Consider the following 9,347-nt stretch of genomic DNA (forward strand, 5'->3'; position numbering starts at 1 on the left):
GATATAAATGAATCAATCACGCAAATATCATAACAGTAATCAACGAGGGTATTGACACAAAAGAGTCAATCTCATTCTTAAAGATTTATTAGTATGATGTTAACCCTCATAGCTAACTGGGAAATATTGTTGGCAAATAGAGTGAACCAGTTATTTTCATTCATTTTGCAGGATAGTGTTTCAATTCTGACGTTGAAATAATTGGTAGATAGTGAATTTTCATGGAACAAGTAGCATCGAGATACACACTATGTCTCAGGGAGAAAATATAGTTTTATCTGGTGTTTCTTATAACACCGTTTTGACAAGTGGATTGAGGTGAAATATTCATGAGTGGGAGGAATTATTAGTAATAAAAGAAAATTCCCAGACAGTACCTTAGAAGTCATGGCTAACACAAATTGTAATAAATTTAATAAGCCCACAGATTTATGACGTATTTTCCTAATGTTGTTTCATTAGAAGATTCAGTATTAAAGAATAAATATACAGGCTGTATGTCTACCAGGGCGAGGCAGAAAGTAACAGCCACATAGTGAAACCATGCACCAAAACCTAGTACACAACTTGTATCTGGAAGGAAATTCCTAAAGAAAGACAATAGGAGCAATAGCAAAGGCTAATGGTCAAAAATAGTTGTTAGCACTGCCTGATCTGAGTTAGTTTGAATGTATAGGAACCGGTTGAAGTCTTGACCTCTATTCATTTCGACTGGAACCAAATATTGTCTATGTGACAACCAGATGGTAGTAAGAGTTGGAGGATGTGGAATGTTCTCCTGTTGTCGAACAGGCCCTCTATTGGTCAAGTAGAGACTCAGGTTCACAGGATACATGTTCTAAGAAAGCTGCCAACCAGTCCACTAATCCAGTAGAAAAAAACATTCCTTTGCCTATGCAACTGCGCACACACCATTTTTTGTTGTGTCCTAAGTAAAAATTGTTTTCACATTCCATCAAACATGACAAATCTTTTTATTTCACTCACAGCTTGAAATTTAGTAGAGTTTTAAGTTTAGCTTACTCTGTGAATATCCTATTCGATCCTCCCATTATTAAGCATACCTATCTAATACTTGATAAGAATCCTCCCATTATTAAGCATACCTATCTAGTACTTGATGAGAATCCTCCCATTATTAAGCATGCCTATCTAATACTTGATAAGAATCCTCCCATTATTAAGCATACCTATCTAATACTTGATAAGAATCCTCCCATTATTAAGCATACCTATCTAATACTTGATAAGAATCCTCCCATTATTAAGCATACCTATCTAATACTTGATAAGAATCCTCCCATTATTAAGTATACCTATCTAATACTTGATAAGAAATAATTTCATCTGAAAATACCACAGATCTATATTCTTCTTCATAGTCAAGAGTTTTTCTTACAGGAAAACCTTCTATGCATATAATAACGATATTCAAGTCCATAGTGATGATATGTCCATGATATGCATCCGTAAGCTTAAGGGCTTTCTAGACACATTCAGTGAAGTTAATATATAAGTATCATTTCATAGTTCAGTAAGGGAAGGGAGGGATTTTATAAGAGGTCTAGGGGAGTTAGATCTTTAGACATTCATGGGTTTAAAGGTTGAAATGTAAAATATTAGTTTATTTGGGATAATTTGCTATTATATTTCCTATGTTATTTAATAAACATTCAACTAGTGAAAAGTACACATTTTGTATGCATGTATTGTTTCCAAAATAAACAAATGATATTAAGCACAGAGGGACGACTGGCCCCGTTGTCTTACATAAATGACACCCCTGGTTGAAGATACAACTAGATTACTAAATTACTTGATAAATATTTTGTAATTAAAACTTAAGTACCATTAAGAGAATTGTATATAAAATGCAACCTTTGTGTAATGGTTTTTACTGGAAATAAACCACAATTGAAACACTTTTAATGAATTTGATATATCTAAATGTATCGTCTACAGTGAAAACAAGTACTTCAAAACAGTCTAACAACTGTCAAGAATTAGTTGCTTGAGCTATATTAGACAGGACCCAAACAGTTAGTGATAGACTAGCATAGATCCTTCGTATTGCATGTTGAGAATGATTAATGTTTTAAGACCCATACGATTAATAAATACGATAGGTGGAACATCTCAGTAATTAAATTTCTCACATAAAAGTCAGGAAGTTTGAGCGTAATAATATAGATGTCCTTGCTCGTATGGTTAGGTTCCGAAAAACATGGTAAAAAAACATGAGGAAAATGTCGTATTAGCCATTGTACAAAAATTATTGAGTATGGGTTTGTTTGTTTCTTGAATTTGAGGCAAAGCTATTCGAAGGTTATATATGCTAGGTGTTCCTAATTTTGAAGTGATAGACTAGAGGGAAGCAGTTAATCAACACTACCCACCGCCAACTCTTGGGCTACTCTTACAATGCACCTACGGCTCCGAGGTGTGGAAGGCAATTTTTAGCCACGACTCGTAGAATAGCTCTGAGTTTTTCTCGACCAATTTGACATATAATTACAGTTTTGGACTCAGGAGGTCAAATCTTTTCGATTGATGTTTTTGACCACGCCAAAGGTCATATGGGTTAATTTACTTTAATCCTGCCTAAAATAATTTCAATCTGATGGTAGGCTGGTAGAGATCCTGATGAGTAATGAAATCTGGTATAAGCGCGCCCCACGCTTTATATTGCTGGCGCACAAAAATATAGCTAATAAAAAATAATACTCTAATCCTGCCTAAAAGAATTTCAAGTGTTGTTGTTTATTGGCAATAACTGAAGAAGAACCAAAAAACCCGAGGTCCACAGCCTAGCACGCTGACGAACAAAGTGTGGGAAAAAATCTCAAATGTAAAAGGATAAGTTGGGGAGACAATGTGACTAAACATAATTGATTCCAGTTAGATCAAGGATAAGTTGGGGAGACAATGTGACTAAACAGAATTGATTCCAGTTAGATCAAGGATAAGTTGGGGAGACAATGTGACTAAACATAATTGATTCCAGTTAGATCAAGGATAAGTTGGGGAGACAATGTGACTAAACAGAATTGATTCCAGTTAGATGAAGAATAAGTTGGGGAGACAATGTGACTAAACATAATTGGTTCCAGTTAGATCAAGAATAAGTTGGGGAGACAATGTGACTAAACAGAATTGATTCCAGTTAGATCACTTGTAACTGATAAATGTTACTTTGTGTCTGTTGATACTTGTATCTCATACTTTTAAAAAAGAGGTTCTAAAAGAAACTCACAATTCTCACACGGGTTGAACTTGGAATTATTAATACCATATTTAAAGTCAGAAATTGCTAATTATATATGGGATTGAAAAAATATGTGGAAAATGGGTTAAGCAATATTAAACTCCATAATGCTTGAAGATGGCTTGAATGGGTAATTAAGAAAAACTTTAATATAAGTTTAACATAACAGCAAATGTACAATTGGATGACATAATGATAGTGAGTCTAAAAGTAACTCCTTCACAAAAGTTACTGGGCTTGAGTTAGGAGGTGACTAAGAATGGTCAGATATTTATTCTCATTGAAATGTAAACTTACTGAGTTGAGCAATACAAATTATTCAGATGACCAAGTTATTTAACAGCAGGTAAATGTACAAAATAGTAGAACAAAGTTACTTTAACATCTCATTCCTAGCTCAAGGCCCCATAAAACATAATGTTTTACTATATTTGTAAGTGTTTATGGTGTTATTATTAGCAGTATTTTTGTTCAACATTTGTTTGTTTTTGTAAAGTGGCACGTATTTCCTTAAAGGGTTGGAGTAACGTTGTGTGATAAGTAGTCGTCTTTTTTCGACGCCCAACAAGTAGTCAGAGCTGTTTAACATACTGATTTTTCAGTGTTAATGTTGTGTGAGAACAGTGTTTGAATGCAGCAAGGTATAAACAAGTGCAACAAAATAAACTAAACATAATTGAAAATTTAGTCCTTAAATAATAGGATTCTTGTGAGCAATAATGGTATGTTGTTTCATACGTAAAAAGACTTACATATGAGTGATAGAGCTTACGGATTACTTGTTACAGTCGTATCTACAAAGACCAATAGAAAAACGACTTGCTGAATACGACACTCAGTGGATTATACATATTCATGAATTTCTATAGGTTTTGTGAGGGCAAAACAACAAATATTATTTCATAAAACATTACTCGTTAGAGCCACTAGGTTACAGATCAGTCATACCAAACCCAGAGATTAAGATTAATATTTAACTGTATCCTTAAAAAAAAAGAAACTGTAAAAGGTAGAATAGGTTTGTTTGTTTGTTTGAAGTTAAGCACAAATCTACACAATGGGCTATCTGTGCTCTGACCACCACGGGTATCGAAATACGGTTTCTAGCGTTATAAAATATGAAAATTTGTTTTTAGTGAAACTTCACTAATATCACCAGAATGTGAAACTGAAAATTCTTCATGTGAGGTGGAGGAAGAATTAGGTGGATTTGTCAAAGTTGATATAACTTAATTTCATCCTTTTATAATTAGTATAGAATATATCTGGAGTCAGGTAATTTTTTCTACATTTTCATGTAGGTATTCTTTGTGTTGTTATGACATCCTCATAAATTTGACGTAGGAAGAACAAGCACGTGTGAAAATCATTTTGACCCTCTGAAGTGGGGCAAGCCCATCCGTATGGGTGACATGTATAGTTGCCCTGTTATTCAGAAAAGTCGTTGATGTAAGTAACTTAAGGTGTGTAGGATACTGCACTAGGACCTTGAAAGTTTTGCTGACTTCAAAGTACAGTATTACATGATTCTCTGATTGGTCCTTGTTCTGTGTAGACAGTTATGTGGCCAATTTGATTTCACACAAGTATAAATCGGCCAGTAAGATATGCTGGGTAACTATTGTGAATAAAGCTATTATTTTGCTTATTCACTCATTTTCATTTCTCTCCTTTTTAATTACCTTATTCTGCATAACTTTTTCAGAATTTGCATTTTGTGTCTACTTAATTTCTTATCTGTTGTACGTAATTGTACCCGAGTATCAAAAATTAGCAGTTAAACCAGAATTGAAAGGAAAAAAGTGAGTGAAACATAATCTGTTGAGAATGAGAAGAATAAATATGAAGAATAAATGTCAGCAGAAAGGATAGTTTGACTTTGAATGTACTTTTGGACGTTGAAACATAGAGATTTATATACTAGGATAATAAAACCACCAAAATATTAAAGATTAGTGTCCAACCTTGGAAGGTGGATGAACAAATATTGTATGGATAAGGTATAAGGCAGGCAGACTAAATGACTGATTGATTCATATTTGACTGTACATTGAGTAAGTAATAATAATTTGGCAGCAGCTATGGGCAAGGATCAAAGATACAATGAGCGTTACTAAAGAAACTACAAATAAGAATATAGTATCAATATGGTAGTCTAGTCCCACATCCAGAAAACCAGAATTGTCAAAGTATTTTTCAGTGAAATACAGTATATTTCATAAAATGTAAACTAACTAAAACTGATAATGCTGTATCCTAATCTCAATTTTGCTTTTTTTACCGAAAAACTGACAACAAATAAGACAGCCACTAAATATAAAACAACTCATTGTTTATTTTATTTATTTGTAATTAAGCACAAAGCTACACAATAGGCAATCTGTGCTCTGCCCACCACGGGTATCGAAACCCGGCCAACTCATTGTAATTTCTGATCTACCCAAGAAAGAATGATGATCAAAAACATTTTAAGTATCGATGAATTTAATGGAAGCAACATTAAGAGTGTTAGATTATGCATTCGAGGTTACCTATGACAGTTCCTGGTCATTTTCCCAAAATGGCTGCCACTAAAGATCGTTACAATATTGTTGTAATGTATCCTATTGTTGGGCGGGTTCTCTTAAATTATTTGATTAGAATAATGCAAAGTTCAGTTCACGTAACAATAATAAATTAATACATTTCTTCAACAATGTTTCCTACAGACTATATGAGGGGTTACCACAGGCAAAGATTTTAATATTTCAAATAAACTAAAATGCATAATTTTCTCTCTGAGCAATCGATAAAAAAAACACATTGATAAACTGATTTACTGAAGAACAAATGCACTAACTCTTATTGTCTTCCTCAGTACTAACACTGAATTGAATATCTCATTGGTTCAATATTTCACTCAATAACTAACTCACTAGCCGACATTTATATCATTACTCGTTTTCTACTTATTACACGAAATTTCTAGATTCTTAACTCTCATGTATGTTTTAGATCATTACTTCATTAACATTGCATAATGACATTCCCTCTAGTAGATAGACATCTAAATTAAAATATTGAACACATAGGTCAAACACTGCCCTTTCCTGGATTTTGAATGCCCTTGAATAGTCCTAATACACAAATAAAATAGCACACTAAACTGTTCATTCAGCGAATCTGTTTGGTTATGGTATACAGATGAGATGACCTCTTGTCCCTAATCATCACTATCTCTCCTGTTACTAGGGTAGCTGTCTCTATGTTGGTGGTCAAGCGAATCTACCAACAGTTCTATCCTTGGTGATCCTCTGGAAGTGGTTTGATAGGAACACTGGTCTCTTCTGAAGGTTGACTTTCTCCTGTTGAATTCTTCTTTGAAGTTACAAAACTCGCCATTCTCCCACTGATGTACTTCCAAAGATGATCACGGTGGATGGCCTTTGGCTTGAACTATCTGTCCTTTTGAATGCTTTAAACCGCAAATTGATTATTTTCACTATAATACATGGCCATTCCCAACACACACTTTGGAAATAATACTTTCTTGCAGTAGTGATTGAACAACCATACCATGTCACCTTGACTAATCTAGTCTTATCATATTTAACATCATGGCGACTTTTCATTTTACTACTAGCTGATTTGAATTTTTCTCAAATAAAGTCAATTATGACATCGTGCTGTTCCTTCGTTTCTGTGCTTATTCATTGTAAGATATTAAAAGTTCATTCTCTGGATGTGAGTATAGAAGGTTCTTTCCCAAACATCAGTGATGATGGTGTGCTGCGTGTAGCTTCATGTACTACCATTCAGTAGCTCATAAGTAGCAGTGAAATATCTTTATCCAATGTTTTATGATGCTCATCTACATAAATGACTGTCCAAAGATAGCTGAAGGGATATTGTCCTAATCTTTCTGATTCTGAGTGCCTGACAAATTTCTGCAAACAACACATATTCAAAGTTTTGTCCCTATTCTGGGTGCAGTTCGATAGGTACAAATTCATTGACGAGTTTCCTTGCTAGTTTCTGCTTCTTGGTTAAGAACAGCTTATACTTCGGGCTATTTGATGGAATAATCCACCATAATCATGATGTCTTTAATTCCATTGTTACTCTCTGGCAGAAGACCAACCATTAAATATATCAACTTTCACAACTACCCATACTATTTCTTTCGTGAAAATTTTCGATTCACATTATTTACAATATATGTTCTACAGATCTCTGGCAATCTACCTTAAAGAAGCATTCTCTTACTCACACTGGTGTCTTCTTAACACCTAATTATCCAGCTATTGGTGGAAGGTTGAGGAGATGACTATGTGTTTATGAATGTAGAGACTGTGGAAGTACCAATTTTAATCTTTTTTTCTGTCCAGGGATACCTTCCCATTTCCAACAAAACATGGCCTATTGTAAGCAAAATCAATCCCACTGTGTCCAGTACATCATTGTTTTGGGGCAGTTGTATGGAGAAAATATTCACACGAGAGTTTTTCTACACTATTCTTGAAACACCGATTAATCGATTTCAAATTCGTAACTTTTCTCTTAGCATCTTTCATTTCAGTGCTAGACCACTGCCAGGGAAAATCAAACAGATAGGAGGGCTCTTAAATGTTAATCACACAAGGGTAATGTTTATGTTACTATTTCGTTTCAAACTATTTTCTTTAACAGGCAATTTCTTGCTATTATTCAACATGTATTTATCACAAAAAATAGCTCAACTCATTAGTGTCGCCCAACACTCCACTAAAAATGCACTAACACTGGTACTTGAAAACAAGCAGCACCGAATCTTTTCCCAAACCATTTTTTTATTGTGATCAGAACTGTGAAAAATTGTTTTTATAGCCTAAGCTTATTACTAGGCACTGCGCCAATCATCGCCCAGAAATTTAGCCCTGGAAAAACAATTACAAAGAAAAGAAATAATCCGTCAGGGCTTCACTCCTTAATCTCATTTCATGGAAACTTTGTGTTTGCTCAATGCAAATTTGACCCCTTTGGCTTTCCCTGCTTCATCTTAGCATAGAGCTATCAGCTCCCTGAACTTGGAACTGCCAGTGTTAAGTCCCTTTCTACTGAGAAATATTTACTGTAATCATGAGAAGGTTGTTCTGCAAATTTTAGTTGCTTTCTTCATGTTCCCTTGAGATATATTAAGGTTTACTTGGTAAGTTCGTGATCTGAAACGTAATTCCTATATCAGAAGTTTCAGAAGCCTTTGCTACTGAAACCCCACCAGGACTTCGCCCATGGATCCCACACGACAGGTGAGAGCGCATCGCACTCATAGTGGTGCTTCCGGCGCCATTTTGCGTCCCCCTGTGGGACCCCTCCTCTACTGAATCCTAGATCCGCCCATGATTGTAAAGGTCCAAAATATCTTGTGTAACGTGTTCTATAGTTAGGTTGGTTCTTTCGGATTATTCGGTAAAAATAATCCAAAGTGCAGTTCATATAAGTAATTCATTTCTTCAATAACATTTACTACAGGCTGGTTGGTCTAACTTCACAAACGACGTTTCACAAAATTTCTGAAATTAATATACGCCTAACTTAATTGTAAACATACATGAAGAATTTTCTCGCTAATCGATCGACAGCAAACCCTGATTCACTGACTAACTGAATCACAAAGGAATAAACGCAATAACTCTCGCTGCCTAACTCTAACTGACACTGAACTGAATCTCCATTGAGTACACATAAACTGATTAACTAAATAATTCCTTGAGTCTGGTATTTATATCGTGCTCATATTTTTACATACTGTTACGTCTCCGTTTGTTAATTATCTTTCCGTAACTTCGTTCCGACGAAACTTTAGCGACACAAGTCCTTACTTAATAAAACTGGTTTATTCTTTCCGAATATAACTTTACGATACACTTAATTTCAACAATCGCTCTAAAACAAACGCTATAACAACAATACGTCTCTCTCTGACTGCAGGTTAATTACTCACTACCTACACACATTATTGTCGTCCGTCACGTTGTCACCCTCTTATATATACCAAACTACCCTATATCTAGTAATCGCCCAACAATTCACGAAGGTACAAGATATTTCCAGAAAGCATGGG

Source organism: Limulus polyphemus, unplaced genomic scaffold (genome assembly GCF_000517525.1).
Source record: "Limulus polyphemus unplaced genomic scaffold, Limulus_polyphemus-2.1.2 Scaffold10608, whole genome shotgun sequence".
In the NCBI taxonomy this organism is placed as follows: domain Eukaryota; kingdom Metazoa; phylum Arthropoda; class Merostomata; order Xiphosura; family Limulidae; genus Limulus; species Limulus polyphemus.